The 26,810-nt window shown below is 38.0% G+C and overlaps 1 pseudogene; it reads right to left on the reverse strand.

Annotated features, from left to right (window-relative positions):
- Nucleotides 1–26,810, reverse strand: part of LOC149750998 (uncharacterized) — a 55,010-nt pseudogene that overhangs the window by 23,217 nt on the left and 4,983 nt on the right.

Here is a 26,810-nt window from a genome sequence, read left to right on the forward strand (position 1 = left end):
TGATCTTTATTTCCACGCCATCCAAAGCTATAAAATCAAGGGGAGAGCTAGGGAAGAAGTTAAGGAAGTGGGAGAAAACACATAGGGAAGAGATTTCAAAGAGATTTCAAGAGAAACCTCCCAAAAGCACAAAAGGGCTATTCAAAGCAAAAGAGAGAGAAGAAGAGCATCCGAGTGAATCCCAAAGCTTTCTCTCCAACTGTGTGCTACCTCAGTAATCCTCTACCTCGTGCGAAATCAGAAGAGGGTCAAGTAAAGAAGAAGCCGAGTTCCTTCATTTGCAAAACTTGGTTGAGGGCTTCTTCTCTTTACTCTATTTGTTTACATTGTTATATCTGCTTGTTTAAGAAGCTTGTATTTGTTTTAAACTCTTGTTCTAATATCTTGTAACTTGATTTAATCAACAGATTGAATCAAGGGGTTAAGGTTTGTTGGTGAGCCAAAAGAAAATCCAACGGTGACCGAATTTCTGTCGGTTACTAATCCGTCATAAATAGTGACTGATAATGATCCGTCACTAATTTTCCGTCACTATACGCGTGTTTTTTGGTAGTGCTTGATCAATTTACCAAAATGCAAAATGGGGACCATGGACCATTTTGTGGTACCTTGATTTAGTCGATTACTAGCATATATCCTGCAGGATATGCAGGTACGAGTTTTTCCTTCTTTTCCCAAATATTCTTGAAATGCAACTTAGCATTGTAAAAAGTTATAATAAATATAAGGCTTCCATAGCCAAATTTTTGTTGCATATTAAAAAATAAACTTTTATCATTACACAATAAAAACCCTCATTTTCACTGTTCATATGAGCATAGTGAAAAAGAATTCTACACAAGTTGAGCCACCGTGTGTTCCTCCTAAAGAATGATTTTGGTGACAACAAAATATTTGAGTTACTAACACACTTGGAATTGCCTTAGAAAAGAAAAGAACTAGTTATAGGAAATCATGGTGAGGAGCCATCTCTCAAGTTAGAGGAGTCGACCCTCTAAGTGTAAAGGGACACTTCACAAGCAAGGAGCTATCTCTAGTTCAAGCAGAGTCATCTCTCAGAGGAAATTCAGATCAAATAGAAGCCATCTCCGGTTCAAGCACAGTTATCTCCCAAAATTGAAGGAAATGCAGATTAGGGAGGAATTATCTCTAGTAGCTTAGAAGGTATCTCTCGGGGACGAGCAAATAGATAGCATTCAAGAGTCATCCTCGATACTTTAGGAGTCATCTGCAAAATATAGGAGTTGATTGACACCGTCATTCACTAGGAGTCGTCTCTATAAGGATAGGAGCCATCTCCCAAGCATAGAACAGAGTGAAGTCGGTCCAAAGCCATCTCAGGAATCCAAGACTCGTCCCACGAGTTCAGGAGTCATCTCAAGCCAGAAGGAGCCATCTTAAGAAGAAAGACCAGGAGTCATCTCTCGAGTACCAGGCGTTGACTCCAGGAGATTGGGCGAAAGAGCAATATCAAGAGTTGTCTCCATAGGTCATGGGAGCTATCCCCAAAAAGGTCAAAATCATTTTAGCAAAAAAAAAAAAAAGGTCAAAATCAAATCTCGAACCTCCCACCATTCGGAGTTGTCTCCCCAAAGAAAGGAGTATCCCCTCTGCACCAAGCTAATGCTCTAACGACAACAAACAACTAGTTGTCTACGCCCAATGACAGCATTTAATGCAGTTACTAAGACCTCCAACAACTACAAATGATGACACTATTTCCTCCACCATATGTATGAACAAAAGGGAAAGAGTAATTAAGAAATGTAGATTAGTGTCCCCCTTCATTTGGTTTCAACCTTTGGGAGCTTAACCTGCTGTATCTAATATTTTCAAATGTTCAAGTTTTGTATTTATGCTTGCACTTGGCTTATGGGGAAGACGTAATTGGTCAGTTGAGTGGATTTAGGTGGGTGACATTTCATAAGGCTACAAAGAAAAGAAAACGAGGGGAGTGAACATGTCGTTCTGAGATTTTCTATTTTTAGTTATAGACATATGGAGCTTACTTGTAGGGTTTTTGTTACGAATGGATGAATACATTTTCTTTTTGGATCCTTAATAGTTTAATATAGATACTTCGATTTTAATTATATTTTTTTTATTTATTATGATATTGTTGGCATCGAGTGGACTTTATATTTGGTTTTATTATGGATGTGAAGATCAAGATTTTATACTTTATCATTGTACCATGAACCTGGTTTCATGTTTCATTATATAAAAGGACATAAAAAATAGTGATAAATCATAGTCATCAACAATAGTCTTCTTGCACCTCATCATGAAAAATAATTCATCACAACAGAAAGTTTTGAGTGACAAAGGTGAATCATCATAAAAAAGTCTTTTTAGTAATTAATTCCTTAGCAAATCATCCTTTTAGGGTTATTTACCAACCATATCTTAATTTTTTGTCACCAAAATGCTCATCATTAAGTTTTACTTTACAGACCATTTGTCATTCATCACTAATTGTATAAGTTTTTTCTGACCAACAAAAACTTGTTACAAAAGAATGATTTTAGCGATGAAAATCAATACTCATAAAAGCTTGCTGTTGCTCACTAATTCTTTACCATCTCATTATTTTAGGGTTATTTATTGGCGATATTTCGATCGTTTGCCACCAAGAAAATTGTTGCAAATATTTGTCCTTGATGATCATTTCCATTTTGTCATTATTTGTATTAGTTTTTAGTAACCAAGTTAGTCACAAAAGAAGGTTTTTAGCGACAATATTGCATCCTCATAAAAGCTCATTTTTGATCATTAATTCTTTATCAATTTATCATTTTTGGGCTCTTTAGCAATAATTTTTCAGTCTTTTGCCACAAAAAAAATCATTGCCCGTGTCGCCTTTAGCAACCATTCATGTTTCATCACTAAATATATATTTTTTTTAATGACTTTATGTTTTTGTCATTCAAACTTTTATCCATTGGCCCTTACTTTTTGGACCCCTTTAAAATTAAAAAAGTATATTCTAATTATTAGATTAGATCAAATTTAATTATAAACCAAAAACCTAAAATTTGAAAACTTCTTTTCAACTCTTTCCCCCACCGCCATACCTAATGGTCCTCTTTCCTATCTCTCCTCGATCACCCCACCTCTCTCTTTCCCTCCTCCATGCCATGCTCCCCTCCCTCTCTCTATCCCCCCCAAACTCTCTCTACTACCATTTTCATTCATTTGTAATGTATATTCTCTTATTTGATTTTTATGTCATTTTACTATTTCCAAATTTACTTCTCTATTTATATCCAACTTTATCATTTATCATATAAATGTCTCGATTTTATAATTTAATATTTTACTTCATTTTCTGCTACTTTCATTTAATTTATCTTTCCATTTTCAATCCATTTATCTAATTTGAAATTTTCTTTGGGATCTTCAGTTGTTTATTTGTTTTTCATTATCACATCTTGTACTTTTGTTCATTTTTGGTATGTTTGCATGTTTTGGTGGAAGCACTTGCTATACTTAGAAGATGTTCTAATATGCAATTCATTAGTAATTTATCATAAGAGAAATCACAAGCAGAATCCTCTATTTTATGAGGGGGTGTGTGCATATATATATTGAATCCTCAACTATAACGGTCACCAGAGATGCTCACGTCCCCGAGGGTGGACTAGAGCATTGGAGGCAATTCTTGATGCAGAGGGATTGCAGCCTGTCACAAAGAGACATTCCATTGAGATGCAGCCAGGCAACTTTGCAAACTTCAAGGAGGTGGCCTACCTTGAGGGACTAAATCCAGGGGTACTTGCAGCTAGGGGCCTCCAATGCTAGTTTGGCATCCCGGACTTTGTGGCAGAGGTCGAGGGCAAGGTCCTCGAGCTCAAGGAGAACGGTGAAGAGGCTTTTGAGCCAAGCAGCGGTGATCCTAGTTTCATCATGGGTGAGGCTATTCTCAGTGGGGTTGGGGATCGGAATTACATAATCTCATTAAATGAAATCGGTCCTCTACTCCTCTTCAAATTTGATTAGAATTGCATGATAATAAAATACATTTTGCATTTTTTAAACTAAAAAAGTGTCCAAGAAACCTAAGGCCTGGACCAAAGTCTGAAGCCCAAGTAAGTATCGAGCATGGGCTTGGAAAGTACACTTAAGGCTAGGCTAGGCCAAGATCGGGCTTGACTAATTCCAGTTATATCTTGGGCTAAGCTCAGCCTATCTGTCGAATAGGTCTGGCCGACACAGGTTCTCACATACTCCTCTCATTTAAGTTTAGACATCCTCACCCAACTAAAGATTCAAATTCATTCAAATCTAATCACAAGTGTCATAAATCCACTATAAATACTACAATCAGCCTGTGATCAACTTAAATGGGCTTGTGCTACTATTTTCCTTTGTCCATAGGGGCTATGGGTTAGGTTCGCCCTGATGCCACCTGTAACAATCCACAATTTCACCTAAAAAAGCCAGTCAAAAGTTATTATTAGATTTATTAACCCTCTATAAGTACCCAAGATCTATCCAGTGCATATCAAATATAAATACACTCCTGCACAGGTTCTTCCAAATGTTCTGAAATGGACTCTATATTCTTCTTCTTCTTGTCTGCTAATATGCAATCCTTGCTAGGCCACCCAATTAGGATATTATTCGTACTTTTCCACATCGTGTGAACAATTTGGAAGGAGTGCATTTGTTGTATCTTTAATAGTAGAAAGTTCTACGATATTCTTCTGTTAAGCTTATCATGGACTAGCATCGCTAAAAATAAGAAGGTGAACCTTGTACACAAGTTTCTATGTCTACTTTAAGTTTCTTTTTGTGAGGCCCAGCCTTATCAGGCCTACCAGTTGGCCCGACCCGATGCCAAAATAGCGGCCCGAAGGTATGTTTCAGTCAAAAATGGGGCAGAGCCCTAGTAGAACTCGAAGCAGGAGGAAGAGTCCTCATCCTCCTCGACCTTCGTTGGAGGCTAGGATAAGCCAGCCTCCACTGCTATATAGGGCCTTCCCAAAATTCCTTCAAGCACTACTTACGATTGCTGACCACCCTCACCTCTTTTCTCTCGTCGAGTCCATGGTTTGTATTCATTGTGCCCGCCAGAAATCAAGGCCAGAGAGCTCGCCGAAGAAAGGTAAGGCTTCCATCTACCTTTCTTTTTCCTCCTTGCTGTGATAGGACCACTTGCCGACCGATTAACCCATCGAAAATTGACCGAAAAAGCTTCTATTTCACATCCCTTGTTTCTACTGGCCTTTCTTTCCCCTTTTCCGGCCACCGTTGCCCTTGGCATTCATCACCAAGAGCCCCAGCCCTTCCTTGCTTCCGCCCTAGCTAAAGCTAGATCTCTAGCCACCAGTGAGCTGGTTGGGATCCAAAGACAACCAAGCCAGCAATCACCCTCCTTGGGGCCTTATTTTTGGGCTGAATTTTGTCGGTTAGCCACCGCCGCTAGTCACTCTTTACTGCCGACCACCACCTCTAGTGCCACCTCACCGGGCCACCATGGTTAGTCATCAACACACCTTCTTCCTTCCCCAGTTTACCAAAAAGAAAGAAACAAACAAAGAAAGAAAGAAAGAAGAAGAGGAGGAGAGAGAGAGAGCGCTCATCCCTCTCTTTCTCTCCCTTATTTCGCTCTCTACCTGGACTTTCTATCTCTATTCTCTCTAGGGTTGTTGGATCAAGTAGGGACTATTTATAGTGATTATGAATTGACCCTAGCGAACAGCCCGGATCCACGGTCATTGGGTGGCGCACCAGTCCCCAACCTGGCTCTTACCAAACATGTTTGATTTGTCACCCCAATCCTTGTTCAATCATATGTGCCTTAGTCCGAGCACGACTCATTGAATTTTACTTTAATCGAACCGATTAGAGTGCCGGGCACTTCCGCTTGGTCGGCCCTATAAGGATATTAAAATTTAAAAATTTTATTTTTAAAAATAATTAGATAAAATTTTAATAAAAAATATAATTTTTGGATATTGGGCTCTAAGAAGAATTTTTGGAATTAATTGGATCTATTAGTTGGATTGCATTCGCAAAGTAAATAATGTTTCACTTTTTCTAAATTTATCAGTAATTATTAAATTATTATATTCATAAATTTTGAGTGGTGTTATTCATGATGCTTGAATTTGATGGATAGTATATTATTACAGAATATATTAATTTAAAATATTATGATGGTATATGATCTTATAATAAATATAATGAAAGAAACCCTTGTAGGGTAGCATGCATGATTTAAAAATTTTCTAGAAATCAGCGGAAGCAATTAAAAATTAAACTCTTTAATTTTCATGTATGCTTGAGATTTAATCTCTACCATAAAAGTAAAATCAGGATTTAAACATTTATGTAAAACATGAAACTATGATTGTATATCTAACATACAATTCTGAAATTTCAGCAATCCTGAAATTTCAGCAACCATGTTAAGATCTAATATTAACATCTAATGAGATCAAATCTCATACCTGATTTGCTGGAAGCCTTTGATAAGTCCTTGATCATGCTCTGTAGCCGTACACGCATCCAGCCTCTATGGATTGTCCATGTAAAGCTCCAGGAAGATCAACGTCTGCGGGAGTGCTAGCTCACGCAGAGGTGCTGCAATGGCTGAACCTTTCTTTTTCGTAGCACTCAACCTTTGATTATTCTTCGAGAAGATGAAGGATGGAGATGAAGAAGAGGAAGGAGAAGAGGTGGGCGGCCCAAGCTCAGAATTTTCAAATGTAGGAGACTGAACGATCTGATCCCAATCATTAGAAGATGAATCACCTCAAACCACAGCACTTGGAGACTTTCCTTGGCTGCTAGAGGCGTGGATCACTGGTTCTTTGATGGTGGAGGAGAATAAGAGCCAAGCGGAAATAGGCTCTTCTTCCTTATGGCCTAGGGTTCTTGGGAACAGCGGCTTACGTGCATGAGAGAAAGAGAAGAGAAGAGAATAGGGTTTTCAGGTAGAAAGGAGTATCATCTAATTTCATTCCATCCATACACAAAATACGTGAGTGTATATATACATGGTTAATCATGACCCAAATCCAAAAACTTCCCTAGGCCAAACCATATGAGAAAATACTTAACTCAAGCCTATGTACACCCATGACTTGCATGCTCTCTCTTCCTTTGAGCCTAAACCTAGCCCAATAATAATTAGCCCCCTCAAGACCCAAATACTTGAGTCTTAAGCAGGTAGAAGACCAAATCCCGTCTCTACCTAAACCGAAACAGGCCTGGGGTCGACCACTTAATAGCATGAGTCGGCCCTTACTCTTCAGGGGTCGACTCATTAACAACATAAGTCGACCCTTGCTCTTCAGGGGTCGACTCATTAACAGTATGAGTCAATCCTTACACTGTTTTCACTGCAGTTTCTTGCATTCCTTGCTTTGGATGCACCACACTTTTGCCTACATCAGAACCCTTGAAACCCCTAAGAAGTACTTCATAACCCTAGGCGTGGGGGGTCCTTTTTATAGCCAAAGCCCCTCACGCCTTCATCCCTATTATGCACCAATTAATTGCCATCAAAATGGCAATCAAAATCCCTATTAAATAGGGACTATTCACGGTGGAAAAGAGGAGGAGGCGTGGCCATATAATTCTGCATTTGAAGCCCTAAAAAATGGGGATTCATTCCTTCCAAAAGAAAGAGCCGCACGCCCCTAGCTTTGGTCCAATCTTTTCACGCCATGAGTCCCTAACATTTAGGGATTCATGGCGCCACCTTTTTAGGAACCAAACCCTCCATGCCTCTTCTGATTTCTCACGCCAACTCTTGGCTAAAAAGAAAGAGAGAGGCGCCATGAATCTTAGGAGATAAGATGACGTGTCAATCTTCTCCAAAAAAGAAAGCTAGGTTTCCAATTTTTAGGGATTCTTCTCCTTATCAATTTCTGAATTTTTGAACTTATATTCTTTATCAAATAAGGACTTCTAATTGACTCGGATCAAATCCAATCCAATTTGGTCAAGTCCCATCAATTTGGTCAAGCCCAATCTACTTGGGTTGAACCTAATCCAATTAGGTCAAACATTGATGTAGCCCAAATTGAATCTTATTCAATTTGGCTCAACCTAAGCCCAATCATTCAATCAAATTAAGTTCATTAACAATCTAATTGCTAATTAATCCTTCAATAATTCAATAATTATTTTAGTGCAACCTTTGCTTAGGGTAATTTGTCAATCGAATTAACCAATATACCCTTGGACAATTCTTAATCGTCTGTCAGCCATTTGATCAACCTAGAAACTTCTATGCATGTGACCCCATAGGTTCGAACCTAAGCCGGTAGCACAATAACAACTTTCTGTACTAATCGAAATGACCATCTAGCAATAGTACCCGACATCTGGATAGGCCGAATGATTGCAAAGCAACATTCAAGAATTCTTGGACTATGGTTACCGTATAATTCATCCCTATGACTCCTAATGCCTAGGATGACTTTAGAGTTCACTGTCAACTTTTTAATTAGTTCATCTAAAATGTGTTTCAACTTTACAAATCCTGTGACTCCTGACAAGGATTACCCTAGCCATGATTTTGCTAAATTGAACACAAGAGCATTATCTCCTGTCACCAGGAGGGGTCAATCCCTTCTTGACTGACACACCGACTTCGCAAATACTTGACTGTGCCCAGATTACTTTCATCACTAAATTAGAAATTCAGATAGTCCGATACCAAAGCACAATGAGTTGCTTGCTAGTCACTATGGTGATCTCAAGTCGGAGGGATACTTATATCCATATCCACTCGAAATATCTTCTGACAGCAGAGTATTCCGAATCAGATCACATTCAGTGAAATGTACTCCTACACTTCACCTGTGTGGCATACTAGTGTCTCTACACTCTTTGGTTAAGAGGATATCCAACAAATATGGCACACAGATGAGAGCACAAAAGTGCGACCTACATGTCACCTAAATCAGTATTATTGCTAACCGATAATGATAAATTCACTGGATTAATATATTTTGGGTTTGACATAGATTTTCATAAATTAGAGATAAAATGCACATTGAGTACAAATTTAACTAAAGAAGGATCCCTTCCCAGATCCGACCCGGTTGAAGATCGGGTCGGGTCCGAGTCAGGTTCGGGTCCGAGTCGGGTCCAATTTTTTTAGGCTTATTGAGAAAGAATTTTGGGCAAATTTAATTTGGCCATATCATAACTATGAGGTGCTGGGTAACCCATGACTTGAAAGACTTGCAATAGACCTCCAGTCAGAACAAATGATCCGTGACGAACTAAGTCCGTCCGTTTACAAACCAAATTTCACATCACACTATTTGTTTTTTTTATCTATATGACTGAACTTGGTGTCTCCCAGCTCCCATATCAGGAGGGCCAAAGATCGCACAACGCCCAGCCATCCCGTCTGCCCACGCGCATCTCCTCCTTCATTCCGTGATCGATCTCGCGCTCCCAGCTCTTCCGTGATCAACGCCACAACTCCTCCGCCTCAGCCCGCGCCTCCTCCAGCCCGTGATCTAGCACGAATTGACACCCTCCGCCCCATCCAAGCCGTGATCGGACTTCCAGAAATCGGATCCCCCAAGCATCCCATCCGCCCACTGCATCTCCTCCCTTCCGATTTAAAGCATCCCAGCTCCTCCCAGCATCACGCGACCATGAATGGTGTCTTCCCGAGATCCCGCGTGCATCAGCTCCCGGAATCCAAGCCTCCCATGATGCCAGCAGCGGTCCCAGCAAAGATCCCACAGTCAAGCCTCCGAGTCCGCCCCTTCCGGAATCTCAAGCATCCTCACATGACCTATAAATAGGGAGCCATCGAAAGAAGAAGGGGGAGGTGGGGAGCTCTCGGCGAGTGGCCGGTGGGTCCAAGGCGGGTGGTCGGCGAGCCCAAAGAAAGGAGAAAGAAGAAACAGAGCATTGCTCTGTTTCTCTTGGGAAGAAGAAAGAAATAAAAAAATTGTTATTTTATGTTGAGGGAGAAGCTTATTTGTTTTATATATATATATATTTATGTTATTTGTAAAAGGGAAGAAACATTAGGTTTCTAATCTCCACTTTTATTTGTAATGAATTTTCTTTTTATCAAATCTATCATTTCTTTTTCATGCAATCCTTGTTCTAGGTTTAAGTTAATTTCTGTTTCTTTTTTATGCAATCTTTTAATTCTTCTTTGATGCAATATATTAAATTTTCTTTCATGCAATTTATGTTCTAGGGTTTTGATCTTCTTAGCACTTGCTTTCATCCATTTTAATTTATGCCAAAATTTTCCTTTGAATAGTTAAATATTTCATGAATTTATAAATGCTCTTTGATTTCTAAGTACTTATCTTTTTATTATTTTTAAATAAAGAAAATTCTCTGGTAAATTAGAGAATCTATCATCATCCCCGACATCATGTTTTTCTTTTGTTATTCAAAAATCGATTTTGAATCCAAGTGAATGTTCTAATTTTTATGCAACTCCAATCGCCTTCCTGTGGATCGAACTCTTACAACCACTATTCTTCGAGTAGGAAAGGTAAGAGTAAAATTAATTTAACTTTTGTTCGTCGGTTCTAACAACGATCTGTCTAGCATATTTTTAGGTAGACAGAAATCGGACGAACAGCACACAACGACCTACACTTGATAATGCCATTGTCCTAGTAATAGCATATCATTTGGTCGTGAACAAGTTTAAGGACTTGTAGATAAATCCTTCTTTGTCATTTAAAAGAGTCCTAAGGACTTCATCACATTATATGAGTTCATGAAGATGTACAATATATGCGATGAAAAATGCCAAATAACTTTTATTATTTATTAATTCATATATATCTCAATCATCAACAGATTGATGATTGACTTTTAGGACACATTTTCCAACATATAATTGATTCATTTTGACATCGTATAATTTTAAAACTAAAATATGAAATCTTGAACTATTTGAATTTCGACCTCCCTATATTGAGGACCCCACAAATAAGAGCTAATACATTGGCACATAATTTTTTTTGAAGTTTATGTCCAAGATGATAAATAGCTCACTGCAAGGAGATTAGTCGTTGTATGACCCTGCACAGAAAATATGTGGTCATAGCCTAGATTGATAAGATGAGTTGAATATTTAAAAAAATTTAAATTTGTGAACCAAAATTTAATATTTTAAGAAAGATTTGATTCATATATTATTATTGCATATATGCTTATTTTCTATAAATTATTATCTATTTGATAGCCTAATTTGTTTACCTAAGGTGATCATTGCCTATTGGATTGTCTAGCTCATTGTACAATTTATTTTTTTTATAGATTTAGAGAACTAGTCTGATCAGTATTTTCAATATAGAAGAGTGACTAGCAGAACTTTGGCACAGATTATCTTATATTAGAGTTTATCTAAATTGATGTATTACCTTAGAATAATATTAGAATTGTGAGATATTTAAATGTTGAGTTGGAAATAAAGTTTGCATCTTATTATTTAAATTGTTCTGCTACATATGTATCACAAAATGTTGGAATGCCTTGCATGCCTGTGGGTAGAGTTCCTTATGAGTATGCGGTGATTGACACAACCCCAGTTCGTGAACTCGGTCGGGGGCGTGACACTTTTTTTCTCTTTTGCTTTCTATTTTTCTTTTCTTTTAGTTTACTGCTTTGCTCTAGTTTTTTTCACGAAAACTAGAGGAATTAAGACATTTCCCTAAATTTATTAAAAAGGACCCAAAGATTGATTTTGATGATCACAAAATTTTGAAGTATAATTACTAATATTTGTGTTACAAGAAGAAAGATAATTTGTTTTGCAAGTAATATAAAAAATTGGAAAAATACAAGAAGGCCTCAAAAGCTCTAATGAAAAGTTGAGAAAAAGCCACACTTTATTAGCCCAAGTCTCAAGTTCAAAGAATTCAAGTTGGAGGAGCAAATTCAAAGAAAAATTTCAAGGAACATTCCTCGAGTCAACTCCTGAAAGTTTAGAGTCAACTCTGGCACTTTGGAGTTCCGTGGCACAAAGCTCGAGTTGACTCCTACAAAATGTGAGCTGACTCCTGCAAGAAAAGATAGAGACACAAGTTTGAAGAGTCAGAGCTCAAGTCGACTCGCACTCAAGTCGACTCAAGCTCGAGTCGACTTAAGCGCGAGCCGACTCTCGCAGAAAAGACAAAAATTCAGTTTTGAAGAGCCTGAGCTCGAGTCGACTCCCAACAAGCTCGAGTCGACTCCTGCTTCAGCCGAGTCGACTCAAGATCTACTCGAGTTGACTCAAAAACTGCTGGAAGGCAACGGTTAGTTTTTCACGGCTCCAACAACTAGTTTTTTACTCCAATGGATCTATTTCATCTCCAACGGCTCTAAAATAGTTCCCAAGAACTTCTAAGCTTTATATACAAGGGAACCAAGTGGATTAAGAGGGAGCTCAACTACCAAACTCAAAATATCATTAGTGAGCCCTAAAAATCGGAGTACTGAAGTGAGCAAACCATTGAAAGTATTAAAGCCAATCATTCAACATCAATCCTCAGCTCTGAAAGTTGGTGAAGCATTCAAGGACATCCCTCAATACCAACGACGTCACTATTGCTCCTATCTCTTTTTGTATTTTTTCTTTTAGTGTTTGAGCAATAGTCTGTGCATTAAATTCTTTCAATCTCATTTGTACAAGTTTCAGTAGGTTCTAAAATTTGGGGGAAGGTTTTGTCCAAACCTTAATTGGACTGCGTATAGATTTTGGTTGGTGAGCCTTTGGAAAAATCGACTGGGCTGTTTGTAAATCCGAAAAACAAACGTTGTAAAGATTTTGATTGGTGAGTCTTGGAAAAACCAACTGGGTTGTTTGTGAGCCCGAAAAACAAACGGTGTAGGTTTTGGTTGGTGAGCCCGAAAAACTAACTGGGTTCGTTGTGATCTCAGAAAAACAACAAGTTGGTTGTGAGTTTGTAAAACAACCGGACTGTAATCCGTGTGATTATAGTGAATTTCCAAGGAGACGCTTGGAAAGTGAACGTAGGTGCTTGGGATGCACTGAACCACTATACATGCTTGTGTTTGTAGTATTTTTCTTGTGCATCTTGCTTTACTTTCATACTTGCATAGTGTAGTTGCTATAGCTTAATTTTCTACTGCTTTATTTGTGATTGCCTAAAGCTTAAGTAAGATAACACTTTATCATTCCAATGCATTCAATTCAAAGTTAATTTGGGAACATAATTTTTAGAAAACCTAATTCACCCCTCCTCTTGGGTTGTCACCTTGGGCAACAGCTTTGCTCCAGCCTTTTTTCATGAAAACTAGAGGAATTAAGACATTTCCCTAAATTTATTAAAAAGGATTTGTGAATGAGTACATATTATAGTTGAGGTGAATAATAGTATTGCTAGAAGGTAAAAACCAAAACTCAGCTGAAAGGAGTTACAAGGTCAATGAGTAGCCGCCTGCGACAGAGGCGATAGTGCAGTAGAGGAGATAGAGAACACGAAAATGCTAAGAGGCTATCCAATGCTTTGCCCAAGCATTTCCTCATATCCAGAATTTTTGCAGAGTTTTATGCAAGACAATGGTTATAGAGCTTTTCTCCATAGAAAAAATGTCGGAGTTTTGCTCATGCCAAACCCAACAACTAAGTGCCATACGAAGTTGTTCCTAAGCTTTTCTAACCGACAACAATTGGTTTCTTGGGTACATATGATAGAAACAGAAAAAAGAAGGCTATATATGCAAAAAAAAGTTATTTATGAGGGTATATATACAAATATCAATTTTGTGTAAGCACATAAATTTCAATATTTAGGAGGGTATGTATGCAGAAAAATCCTATTTTTTTTCCAAACCAATAGTTGTGAGAATATCAATCCATGCGGTGAGACCAACTAGTAGTTCTAGTGGGCTCTCTCATAATCTTGCTATCAGAGATAAAGAGAGAGTAGCAGATGAGTGGGCAAGCTAGATTTAAGCCAAATTATGATTTAGTCTAAGGCTGAGAGTGGAAATTGGTTCATGACTAATTGGCCAATAAAATTACGGGAAGTTTGGATCATTTTAAACAAATATACATGAAATTTACTAAAACTATATAAGCCAGAAAAATAAAATAGACTTTTTTTTGATGAATTTAGTAACTATTTTGTTGCTCAGTAGAGAGATCCATTTTGTTGTTCTGATTAGAGCCTCTAACTCTAGAGAAGCATTAAATCTAGAGACTGAGTTACGCATCTAAGGTAACCACTGTTAATCCTATTTTAACTTTTTCTTCTAAAAATTTAAGAATCCTAGGCTTTAAAGCTAGAAATTAATGGGATATGGAGTCTCAGAAGGATGTCACAACATTTAGATTTTAGGATGATGAGTTGGACTAAGGAAGAAGGTACAATGAGTTGATAAATTTGTTGTAGCCATAATTAGTTTTACTAGAAGGATTTTTGGATCTAGTCAGCTTAGACTGTAAGTTATCTCTACCTCTAGTGTTTTATCATGCACATGACCTAATATATAAATTATACTGCTTCACAATCATCTGCATTATTTGAAAAATTATTGATATTATCTGTGCACATTATATATACTTTGTATAAATAATTCTTTAAAATATTAGATAAAGCATGATATGATTTACTTGGGCATAAACTAAATTTTTTTGTAATGATAAATGCATTGATTTAATTATGTTGCTCTCCTCTCTAGTCTGATTATGATCATACGGGTTCAGGATTTAGTCTTCTTTCAGACCTCCAATAGGACGATGACTAGCACATGTCGATTGATGGCATATTGTAGTCAAAAGCTAGTTTTCTTTTGGACCTAGCCAGTCAGGACTGATCACTGGCACATGCTGATGGAAGCATATTTTCTATGTGAATTTAGAGATAATTGATGCAAAAATAAAACTGTTCTCCCAAGTGCAGGAGAATCGCACAAGTAGTATAACTCGGAAGTCCGAGGTCGATTCCTCAGAGAACGATCTATAGATTATTAGCGTAATTTTTTAGATGTGATTTTTAGTTGGTCTTCAAAAATTAAAAGCAGAGAATAATAGATAATTAAACAACGTTCAAGAATATAGAGAAGGCTAGGGATCTGGATTCTCCCTTGATAATGTAATTTTCAACAATTAAATTTTTGCGATTCTTGATTAAGGATTAATTAGATAGAAACCAAAAACTTGATGCAAAAATAAAACTGTTCTCCCAAGTGCAGGAGAATCGCACAAGTAGTATAACTCGGAAGTCCGAGGTCGATTCCTCAGGGAACGATCTATAGATTATTAGCGTAATTTTTTAGATGTGATTTTTAGTTGGTCTTCAAAAATTAAAAGCAGAGAATAATAGATAATTAAACAACGTTCAAGAATATAGAGAAGGCTAGGGATCTGGATTCCCCCTTGATAATGTAATTTTCAACAATTAAATTTTTGCGATTCTTGATTAAGGATTAATTAGATAGAATAGTTCTAAGCATGGAATATATACTTTGAAAACATGAATTCAACATTCAAGTATTTATCGTGCCGGTTACGTCTACGATAAATCAAAAATCGAAACAACCCATGCATCAATAAATATAAACCGTACAAGATCTATCTAACAAATAAGTATGCAAGAACCAAGAGCATATAATAGATGTAAATCAAAGAAAATAATCGTTCAGAATTTTACTTGAAGAAAGCAAACTATCAAGGGTTCTTCCATCACCCTTGACCAAAGGTGTTAGCCTCCCATTACAAAAGCACTAGCCTTTCCCTCTCTTATTTCCCTTTTTTTTTCTTTTTCTTTTCGGAAACAGGGCATACCCTATTTCCTTCTTCTCTTTTTTTTTTGTTTAAAAACTCTGCAGCAGCCTGACGCCCCCCCTGTTCTTCTTCTTCGATGGCCCCCGGCTCCTCTGTTCTTCCCCCCTTTTTATACAATCAAAACCCCTCCAAATAACCTTCCAAGCAAATCAAAACGGACACTGGAATCTGGGATGCGGATCCGGAAGCTTTGAATGCTGAAAATTAGATCACGAATTCGCTGCTGTGGACCTCACGAACGGCTGAATGCACGTGGAGCGGGTTGAAGAAGAACGGATCACTGATCCGGGAGGTAATCGCGGGATGCTGCTATGAAAAGGGATGAGAGCTGCAGCAGCTGGGGCGTTAATCCGCTCTGTGATCGCGGACGGAGGCGTGCGTTCATGAGGAGCTCAGATGCGGGTCCGGCAGATGGCTGAGAGCGCGGGAGAAGCGGACACGGTGGAGACGGGATGCTGGGAGGCTTCACGGGCTCGGGCGCTGGAGCTGATCGCGGGAGAAGAGCAGATCATGGATCCTTGGCGCTGTTTCCTTCTTTCGACCACAAAGAAATGGGAATGCGGTGAAGATGGGAAGCTAGGAGGCGCCTTAAACGGGCGGAAGAAATTTGGGTGAGTGGAAATACGGGATGCACGCGTGAGAGGAGCTGGAGATTAGGTGCGGGAGATCAGATCACATATCCTGATTCGGGGGAAAGATCACAGTTCTTTAGACTCGTGAATGGTTGAGGTGGGTGAAATCTGGTTGAGAGGATGCGGCTTGCACGCGGAGATGCTTGCGAGATGATGGGCTCGACTAGGCCATGGCGAGATCGGGTGCGCACAGCTTGGGCTATGCATCTTCCTGAACCAAATCTGTATCAAATATGCATTTTATTTTTGATTTACGATAACCTATACGAAACAAAAGTATAATATTAACTCGACGAAATTATCATCATCTGTTAACAATAAGACTAATTTAAGTGGTATGTAGATCGCACTTTTATGCTCTCATCACACCCCCCAACTAGCTTATTGCTAGTCTCTAGCAATTAATGAGCAAATGATAACATGAGAGTACAAAAGATGTTGGTCAATCCTTTGACTTTTTATTAAAGCTAAAGACACAAAACTAAGATACATACCCACTTTCGTAGAGCATCACGATTGCACTTAGCATGTGCAACAAGCCGTTAAACCCCTAGGTTACCCTAGTGGACGAGTGTTGTCTCGTGAGGATTTTCAGGAATGTTACCCACAAACATCATGAATGATATGAAACGAGATCCTAAAAATATGAAATAAAGCCTAAGCTAATACACATGTAATTAATTAATATATATTTTCAAGCACGGCAACTTTGAAAACAAGGAAAATATGAAAGTATAGTGTGCATAAAATAGTATGACTTTCTCAGAGTACTAATACCTCCACCACATCATGGTACCGCTTGAATTTTAGGTGTACTACTCAAGTTCACAAGTGTTTACTACAATTTATTAGAGCCTGATCCATCAAATTTTTGGAATATCTTATGTTGTCTAAAATTGTCAAGAATGGTTCGCATAAAAAAAGGAGCTATCAATCCCAACTAAATATCCAAAGTACACAAAGGTCCAATACAATGGAGTCAAACCAGCCATTACCACATGTCACTGGGTTCAGCCCGACCAACCCTATTAATGCTTTTTTTTTTTTTAAACACATATGGTGATTACAATAGTCCAACCCCCTTAGGCTCTAGCAAGGTCCATGTAGCGAGTTTTCGGCCAATGACTCCTGATCCAGTTGGCTCAAGGCATTAGGTGAAACACCCCTCGGGCTTAATTACTCGAACCAAACTACGCCACGAGGTTGGACTAGTCATCTCCTCATTTATTTATTTATTTATTTTTATTTTTTTTATTTTTTTTTCAAGATAGAGAAGGTAAACTGAACCATATAATGTGACTGCAACGTGACTATAGGTCAACCAAGGTCGGAACATAAGGCACTTAGATGATCTAGCCGGGGTATTCAACCTCTATCTTTATGTGAAAACCAAATCGAGAACCTTATAGTACAGACAAGGATACTCGTACTTCTTTTATAGATATGGCTTAATAAAAATGCATTAAACAAATGTGAACTCCTGAGGCCTTCCTGTAATCATTAAATACATGTGCGGGGATCTAATAATAGGTCTCTGATCAGTCATAGTATGCATGTATTCCTTGCCTTAATATTTGCACAAACTCAATATGAAAATACATGTGCATTTGCTTAGAAAAGAATGCAAAAACTTTTTTTTTTTTTTTTTTGCAAAATATTTTCCTCCCCCCAACTTAAACATTGCATTGTCCTCAATGTAATAGATGCAAGAAAACTATATATGAAAGACAATAGAGAAAATAATATTAGGAAGAAGAGGAATACCTTGAGCTGTTGATATCTAGAAAATAAGACCTACAAAATAAGAAGAAAACTAGAAGTAAAAGAAAATTTAATTCTAACTAATATACACATACCTTTGCCTTCATGTTCAGTCATAAGAAGGCTCCTCCAAGAAAAAAGAGTCTTCTTCATCTGCAAAATTCTCAAGAAAAGGTTTAAGTCTGTGTCCATTTACCTTAAAAATTCAACCATCCCGTGGATTCTCAATCTCAACCGCCCCATGTGGAAAAACAGTTTTTATAATGTAAGGACCTGTCCATCTCGATCGCAACTTACCAGGAAACAGACATAAGCGGGAATCATATAAAAGAACTTTTTGCAAAGGTTCAAAAGATTTTTTTAAAATTGATTTATCATGTAAGATCTTCATTCGTTCTTTGCAAATTTTAGCATTGTCATAAGCATCTCTGCGAATCTCATTAAGCTCGTTCAATTGCAATTTTCTAGCTAGACTGGCATCTTGTAAATCAAAATTCAATTTTCTAATTGCCCAATACGATTTATGCTCTATTTCTACAGGCAGATGACACGCTTTTTCGTAAACTAGCCGGTAGGGAGACATGCCAAGAATGGTTTTGTATGCAGTACGATAAGCCCATAATGCATCTGATAGTTTTAAGGACCAATCTTTTCGTGATGGGTTCACCGTTTTCTCTAAAATACGCTTGATCTCTCTATTGGCTAACTCTACCTGGCCACTAGTTTGCGGGTGATATGGGGTAGCAACTTTGTGGGTGACACCATACTTTTTTAATAATGTCTCAAAAGGCTTATTACAAAAGTATTTTCCACCATCACTAATTATGACCTTAGGCATCCCAAATCGTGAAAAAATATTTTCTTTTAAAAACTTCAGGACGGGTTTGTGATCATTGGTCTTACAAGCAACAGCTTCTACCCATTTGGACACATATTCGACACCGACTAAAATGTACTCATATCCAAAAGATGGTGGGAATGGGCCCATAAAATCGATACCTCAACAATCGAAAATTTCGATAATAGTAATGGGTTGAAGCGGCATCATTTGCCTACGAGTTAGACTTCCAATACGTTGACATGGATCACATGTCCTGCAGAACTTGTGGGCATCTTTGAACATAGTGGGCCAATAGAAACCACATTGCAAAACTTTTGCAACAGTTTTCTTAGAGGCAAAGTGTCCACCGCAAGCATCAGTGTGGCAGAAAGAAAGTACGCTTTGTATATCATGATCCGGTATGCATCGTCTAAAGATTTGATCATTGCAATATTTAAACAAATAGGGTTCGTCATAGTAATAATTCTTTACTTCGCGCAAGAAAATTTTTTTATCTGTCGACTCCCAATGCTCCGGCATCCGGCTTGTAACAAGAAAATTTACAATATCTGCATACCATGGTATACTAGAAAGTGCAAACAACTGCTCTTCAGGGAATGAGTCCTTGATGGAAAACTGTGGCACTGAATCATGAAAAACTAATCGTGATAAATGGTCAGCAACCACATTCTCTACTCCTTTTTTATCTTTGATAGTGTTCGTCCTTTTCCTGTCTAACTAAATATATGCTAGACCGATCGTTGTTAGAACCGACGAACAAAGTTTAAATTTAATTTACTCTTACCTGTTCTACCCGAAGAATAGTGGTTGTAAGAGGTCGATCCACAGGGAGGCGGTTGGAGTTACATAAAAATTAGAACGTTCACTCGGATTCAAAATCGATTTTTGAATAACAAAAGAAAAACATTACTTTGAGGATGTTAAATGATTCTCTAGTCTGCCAGAGAAGGTTTTCCATTTGAAAATAACGAAAAGACAAATACTTGGAATAGAAGAGCATTTATAAATTTAATAAAATATTTAACTATTTAAAGGAAAACTTTGGCATGGATGAAAACAGTGCTTAGGAAGATTGAAGCCTGAAACATAAACTGCATGAAAGAAAATTTCATATATTGCAACTAAAACAAGAATTCTTGAATGCATAAAAATAAATTGCAGAAATTAAACTTAACCTAAAACATGAATTGCATAAAAGAAAAATTAATGGATTGCATAAAAGAACAATTACAATAGTAAATGAAGATTGGAAGCCTAATGCTTCCTCCTTCTACAAAATAAAATATAAAAACAAAGGAAGAAAAACAAGAAAACTCCCCTTTTCCCTCTCTCCTATTTTTTATTCTTTCTTTTCACAAAACAGAGCCATCTCCCCTGTTTGATTTTCTTTTTGATTTTCTTTCTTCTCTCCCAAACCGAGCCCTCTCCCCTGTTCTTCTCTTTTCTGTGGACCCGCCGGCCCCCTTCTTCTTCCTCGCCGAGCTCTCCTCCTCCTGCCGAGAACTCCCCTATTTATAGATCGCCCGAGCCTGGAGGAAGAGAAACGGGCGAGGGATCATGGCCGCTGGGATTCCGGAAGAGGAGGAGGGCGCGGTCTGCGACCGTGGGCGGGATCTCGGCTGCATCACGGCGGAAGCATAGGCGGAGGAGGCTGGATCACGGGACGGTTGCTGGAGGAGGAGGCGATCATCCGAGATCGCACATGGAATGGAAGGCGATCCGGGATCGATGGGAGGATGCCGTGGAAGATGGACGGATGCGGCTGGAGGCGATCTGTGAGGCGGGATCGTTGGAAGGAGGGGCTGGCCGCTGGGATTCCGGGACGATTGGGCGCGATGGAGGAGGCTGGATCGCTGGGATGTTCACCGCGTGAAGAACGCGGGCTGCTGGCACGGTGGCTGGCACGGGAGTTGGATGCATTCGAACGGGCACTTGGGATCGATGTGGCGGACGCATGGGATCATTCCCTCTCCCCTGTTTTCGCATGGATGCTTTGATGCGGGTGAGAGGATCTCCCTTCATTGAATATGGGTTATGTGCCAGTTTCTGCAATGGAATTGGATTTTGGAAGAAGGTCTGGGACTTTCTTTGCCCTCCTGAGATGGGAGGAGTCATCTGTTCTGACTGGAGGTCAATTGCAAGTCTTTCAAGTCATGGGTCACCCAGCACCTCATAGTTATGATATGGTCAAATTAGATCTGCTAAAAATTCTTTCCCAAAAGTATAGAAAAATTGGATCCGGACCCGAACCCGACTCGGACCCGACTCGGACCCGAACCCGACTCGGACCCGACTCGATCTTCAACCGGGTCGGATCTGGAAAGGGATCATTCTGAAGTCAAATTTGTACTCAATGTGCATTTTATCTCTAATTTATGATAATCTGTGTCAAACCCAAATATAATATTAATCTAGTGAATTTATTATTATCGGTTAGCAATAACATTAATTTTAGTGACATGTAGATCGCACTTTTGTGCTCTCATCACACCCCCCAACTAGCTTATTGCTAGTCTCTAGCAATTAACAAGCAAACGATGAAATGAGGGCACAAAAAGATGTAGTCTAACTTATGACTCTCTTTTTTTTTTTCTTTTTTTTTTTTTTTTAAACTAAATACACAAAACTAAGATATGTACCCATTTTCGTAGGGAATCACGATTGCACTTAGCACGTGCAACAAGCCTTTAAACCCCTAGGTTACCCTAATGGACGAGTGTTGTCTCGTGAGGGTTTGCAGTGAAGTTACCCACAAACTTCATCAGTCAGGGATTTCCAATTTTTAACTCGAAATTTGAACAAGTATTACTGTATGAACTTAGAATTGCAAGGACAATAAAGACTTATTGCTATCATATTTAAGCAGACTCTAACTCAAGTTTCATTACTCCCCATCTATCTGCTAACAAGTCAAGAATGTAGTGAGGTGCAAGATAGTATCATATAAATGAGTGGCTTTCACTTACTTCCAACATGATCACTTCAATTTTCAAGACTTTCTAGAGTTAAATGGTAATGAACACCCCAGATTTATTTATTTATTTATTTATTTTATTTTTATTTTTTTTTGAATGAAAAGAAGAATGACTTGTGCAATATCTAGCCTTATTAAGCTTTCTAGCTAACCCATGTAGCGAGTGTTAGGCCAATGACTCCCAATCCAGATGGCTCAGGGCACTAGGTGTAGAGACACCCTAACAGGCTTAATAACTCAAGTTAACTAGGCTTCAAGGCCAAATTAGTCACTCCGAGTTTAATCTCAATCATACTCACCTTTTTACGCGAACACTCGCTGCTTGTCAGGCAAGAGGCCCGGTTACTCAGTGAGAAGACTTAAAATAAACTCATTATTTTTATTTTATTTTATCTTTCTTTTTTTTCTTTTTTTTTCTTTTTTTTTTTGATTAGGATGTTCATCACACATATAACTTTAAATTATCCCGAAGATTAAAAGTATTCATATTAGTTGCAAGTATACATACCCCACTATTCATATGCTTACGTGTTGGTGCTAAATCATCTTGTAACATGTTAGCAGAAGATAGGTGGGACGAAAACTCAAGCTAGAACTGCTATCATATTCCTTAACTCAAAGCTATTGTCAAAGCAATTCCTAGTTTGTACAGCCAAAAAGATTAGAGTTTGAGTTAAAAATCTGAACTCCTTTTTTTTTTAATTTTAATTTTTTTTTGGCATAAAAAATCAAAAATATTCTCACCCCCATACCTAAATCTAACATTGTCCTCAATGTTAAAGAGAATTTAAAGCAGTAATAGGATAGAGGAGAAGTTACCTGATATGGGTGGATAAAGTAACAATTGGGGCCAAAAACCCCCAAACCTGCATGTTAGTAATTTTTTAATTTTTTTATTTTAATTATTATTATTATTATTATTATTATTTTAATAATATTTACATGTTGGGTTGCCTCCCAAGAGCGCTAAGTTTTATGTCTTCAGCCGGACAAAATGTAAATCCTCCTTTTTTTTCAACCATTATCTAAGAATGGTTTTGGAAGAGTCTGATGAAGAACAGTCGGCTGATGACGATCTATGCTCATAAGGAGAACAGAACTAAGGGGCGCATGTTTGACCCCTTCCTCGGAATGGGCAAGGTAAGCCTCTAAAGGATCCTTATTATAGGTTTGTAAGAAAGTCTCCTGAACCAGACTTTCAATCATGTCAACTTCATTGATTTCTTTGTCATCTAGTGGTTGTTTACTTATGTTAAAGACATTAAGTTCGACTTTCATGTTGCCAAAAGATAACTTCAGCATCCCATTTCGACAGTTAATCACAGCATTTGCTGTGTCTAAGAAAGGTCTACCTAAAATTATAGGTGTGTGACTGTCTGGATGTATTGCAGGTTCAGTCTCAAGGATAACGAAGTCCACAGGATAGTAAAACTCATTTACTTTCACTATTACATCCTCTACAATCTTCTTGGGGTACTTCACCGTCCTATCTGCTAAGGAAAGGGTAATATTTGTGGGCTTTAATTCCCCCAAACCTAACTTTTGGTACACATAGTAGGGAAGTAGGTTCACACTGGCTCCTAAATCTAATAGGGCTCTCTGGATGATCGTCTCTCCTATTTTTATTTCAATGGTGGGGCAACCAGGGTCTTTGAATTTCGGGGCAATCTGTTGTTGAATGAGAGATGAGGCTTGTGCAGCCATAACAGCTTGCCTAGGAATACTGGTTTTTCTTTTGACCGTGGTGAGGTCTTTCAAGAATTTTGTATAGGAGGGAATTTGTCTTATGGCATCGAGAAAAGGTATATTTATTTGAACAGTTTTAAAGACTTCCATGATATCATCAAAGTTAGATTGTTTCTTGGAGTCCTGAAGTCTGCTGGGGAAGGGAACCTTGGGTTTGTATGTTTCTATAGGTTTTTCCCTTTTTTCTGGTTTGTCCTGTTCTTGACCTCTCTTCTGAATTGGGTTCTTATCGGATTTATTTTTATTTTCTTTTTCATATTCAGAAAGTTGGACTTTATTGTCCACTTGCTTGCCAGACCTTAGAGTGGTAATCGCCTGGACTTCATAGGTCGGATTTCCATTGATTTGATACTGACCTCTTTGATCTTGATTTTGTTGTCTACTAGGGTTAGGCACTGGTTGACTAGGTAGTTCACCTTTCTTTCTATCCTCTAGAGAGTTTGCTATTTGGCTTAGACTAACCTCAAGTTTTGCAATTGCTTGCGCATGGAATTGGTTAGTCTGGGCTTGGGCTGTATTGGCCTGTTGTTGTTGCTTGATAAAATCTTGTTGTTGTTTCATCATATTAGCCATCATGGTTTCTAATTGTGAAGGTTGCTGTGGGATAGGGGCATTATAAGGAGGTACAGATGGAACCAATGGTTGGTTTATTTGTAATGGACCTATCCTGGGGAAGTTGTTCTGAAAACCTGGTGGACCACCTTGATGCTGAATAGGTTCATTTTGCTTGTATGAGAAATTTGGGTGGAACCTATTATCAGGGTGATAAACTGGGCTGAACGAGTTGGGAGTGGGCTTCTTAAAGGCACTATATGAATTTAGAGCATTTGCTTGCTCGGCCTTTATGGTGGGCAGATTAGGGCAGCACTCCACTAGATGCTCCGGACTGTTACACAAGACACACAAATTATATGACTCGTGATCTACTTTCATGACGTGATTTGACTCTTTGTATGAACTCGAACTAGTGAAAATAGTGAAAGCATCAAACTTTTTGCTTAAGTTATTCATTCCAGTCACCAGATTGGACATGACATTTTTGAGTTCTGGATCTGTTTTCATTTCATAATTACCTGGTTTTCTAGATCCGAACTCATCTCTATTTACTTCCTCACCATAGCTACTCCAATTTTGGGCATTCTCGTCTAAGTCAACAAGAAATTCATAGGCTTGATCCGGGGTTTGGTTCATGAACCTACCTTTATGCATGGACTCGATCATGTTTCTATGTGCCGGAGTTAGTCCTTTATAAAAGAAGTGGACCAGATCAGCCTTATCAAGCCCATGGTGTGGGCATTTGACCAACAAGTCATGGAATCGTTCCCAAGTTTGAAAGAATTCTTCTTCAGATTTTCCTCTAAAAGTTCTGATGGCATCCTTAATTTTTTCAGTTTTTACTATGGGATAGAACTTAGCCATGAACTTCCTAGACAGCTGTTCCCATGATGTGATGGAATTTGAAGCAAAGGAATACAGCCATGCAGCAGCACGATCTTCTAAAGTCATGGGAAACAATCTTAATTTAATACCCTCTTCATCTAAGTTTTGATTTCTAAATGTTTGACAGATTGTCAAAAACTTGTTTAGATGAATATAGGGTTGTTCACTCTCGAACCCATGAAACTTGGGTAACATGTTTATTGTTGCAGCCCGAATTTCAAATTGGGCTGCATTATTTATTGGCAATACTATACATGTAGGTGGACTAGTGGATGCAGGAGCGAATAATTCATTCAGGGTTCTAATATGTTCACCCATTGTAGAGATCGACGGTTGGTTTACAGTTCGCAGGTTATGATGAAAAGTTCTATCAATCTCAGGATCAAATGGGGTTAACTTATCCCTTAATGACCTTCTACCATGCATACATTTTCCACAACTTAATTAGACTCAATTTTTTAAACGAAATCCTAAAAGATAAGAAGAAGGGCTAGACCAAGATGACCACAATCAACACCACACAACAATTTGACCCTATTAGTCTTAGAGCTAAGTGAGGTTTAGTAGCTTCTTAAATCTAGTTGCACAGAGACTTATCAGGTTAAAAAGTTCCTGAAATTCTCTCTAGATTAGACAGCTCCTAATCTCCCTTTCAGATTAAGCTTGAGCTTACCAGTTAAGTGATCCAGTAACCAGTGACCAGGAAAGTCCCGGGGTGTGCGTTGGTGCCAGAAGGGATACACCGATACCACAATACCCGTAACAGTTCTCACTGTTGTAAAACTTTCCTAGACATCACCAATTACTAAATCCTCACTGGAGTGGCTTTCAGCCGCTTCTTTCCAAGAGCCTAATTGAGCTCGAAAACCCTAAGGCCAACGTCTAATTTGATTTTAATTTAATTTGGCTTAGGATATGTATGCAAGGTGGTGATTTTTGGGCTAAGGACAGGTAATGACTTCCCGACCTTATCTTTTTAATGGGTTTTGCCCTTAATTACTTTATGCAAATGCTTAATACTAAATGCAGCAAATAATCAATATTTTTTTTTTTAAAGTTTATGCAATGTCATTAGGTTGTATTGATTAAATGAGCAAGCAAAAATTTTTTTATTTTTATTTTTATTTTTTTAATAATTTTTTATTTTTATTTTTATTTTTTTTATAGCAATAACTTGAATGTAAACTAAACACAATTCTTATGCGTCAGTCAATCTCCGAATGCCCGTTGAATAAGCTCTGGAGATTACTCCGTGAGGAGTCCCAATAGAGGTATGATAACCTCGGGGGATTGCACCCTATCAATTACTAACAAAAATAATAATTTTTTTATATATTTTTTTTGATTTAATTTAAAAATTTTTTCTTTTTTTCTACTTCAAATTTCGAATCTCAGAATTCAAATTTTGAATTAAAAAAAAATTTTGAATTTTTGATTTTTTTTAAAATTTTAATTTTTTTTTTGAATTTTAAATTTCGAATTTCAAATTTTAGAATTTAATAACTATGAAATTATTAACTAGAAATTATCAAAATAAGGAAAATTAATAAAAATAAAAAAAAATAAAAAAAATAAAAACTTACTACCGGAGTACGTTCACTCCGGACATCCAAAATTTGATTTGATCTTCGTGATCGTTCTTGCTTCTCGATTTGCCTCCCCGACAGC

Source organism: Phoenix dactylifera, chromosome 17 (assembly GCF_051530095.1).
Source record: "Phoenix dactylifera cultivar Ajwa chromosome 17, Ajwa_hap1_PhDact_Kaust_v1.1, whole genome shotgun sequence".
NCBI classification, from domain to species: domain Eukaryota; kingdom Viridiplantae; phylum Streptophyta; class Magnoliopsida; order Arecales; family Arecaceae; genus Phoenix; species Phoenix dactylifera.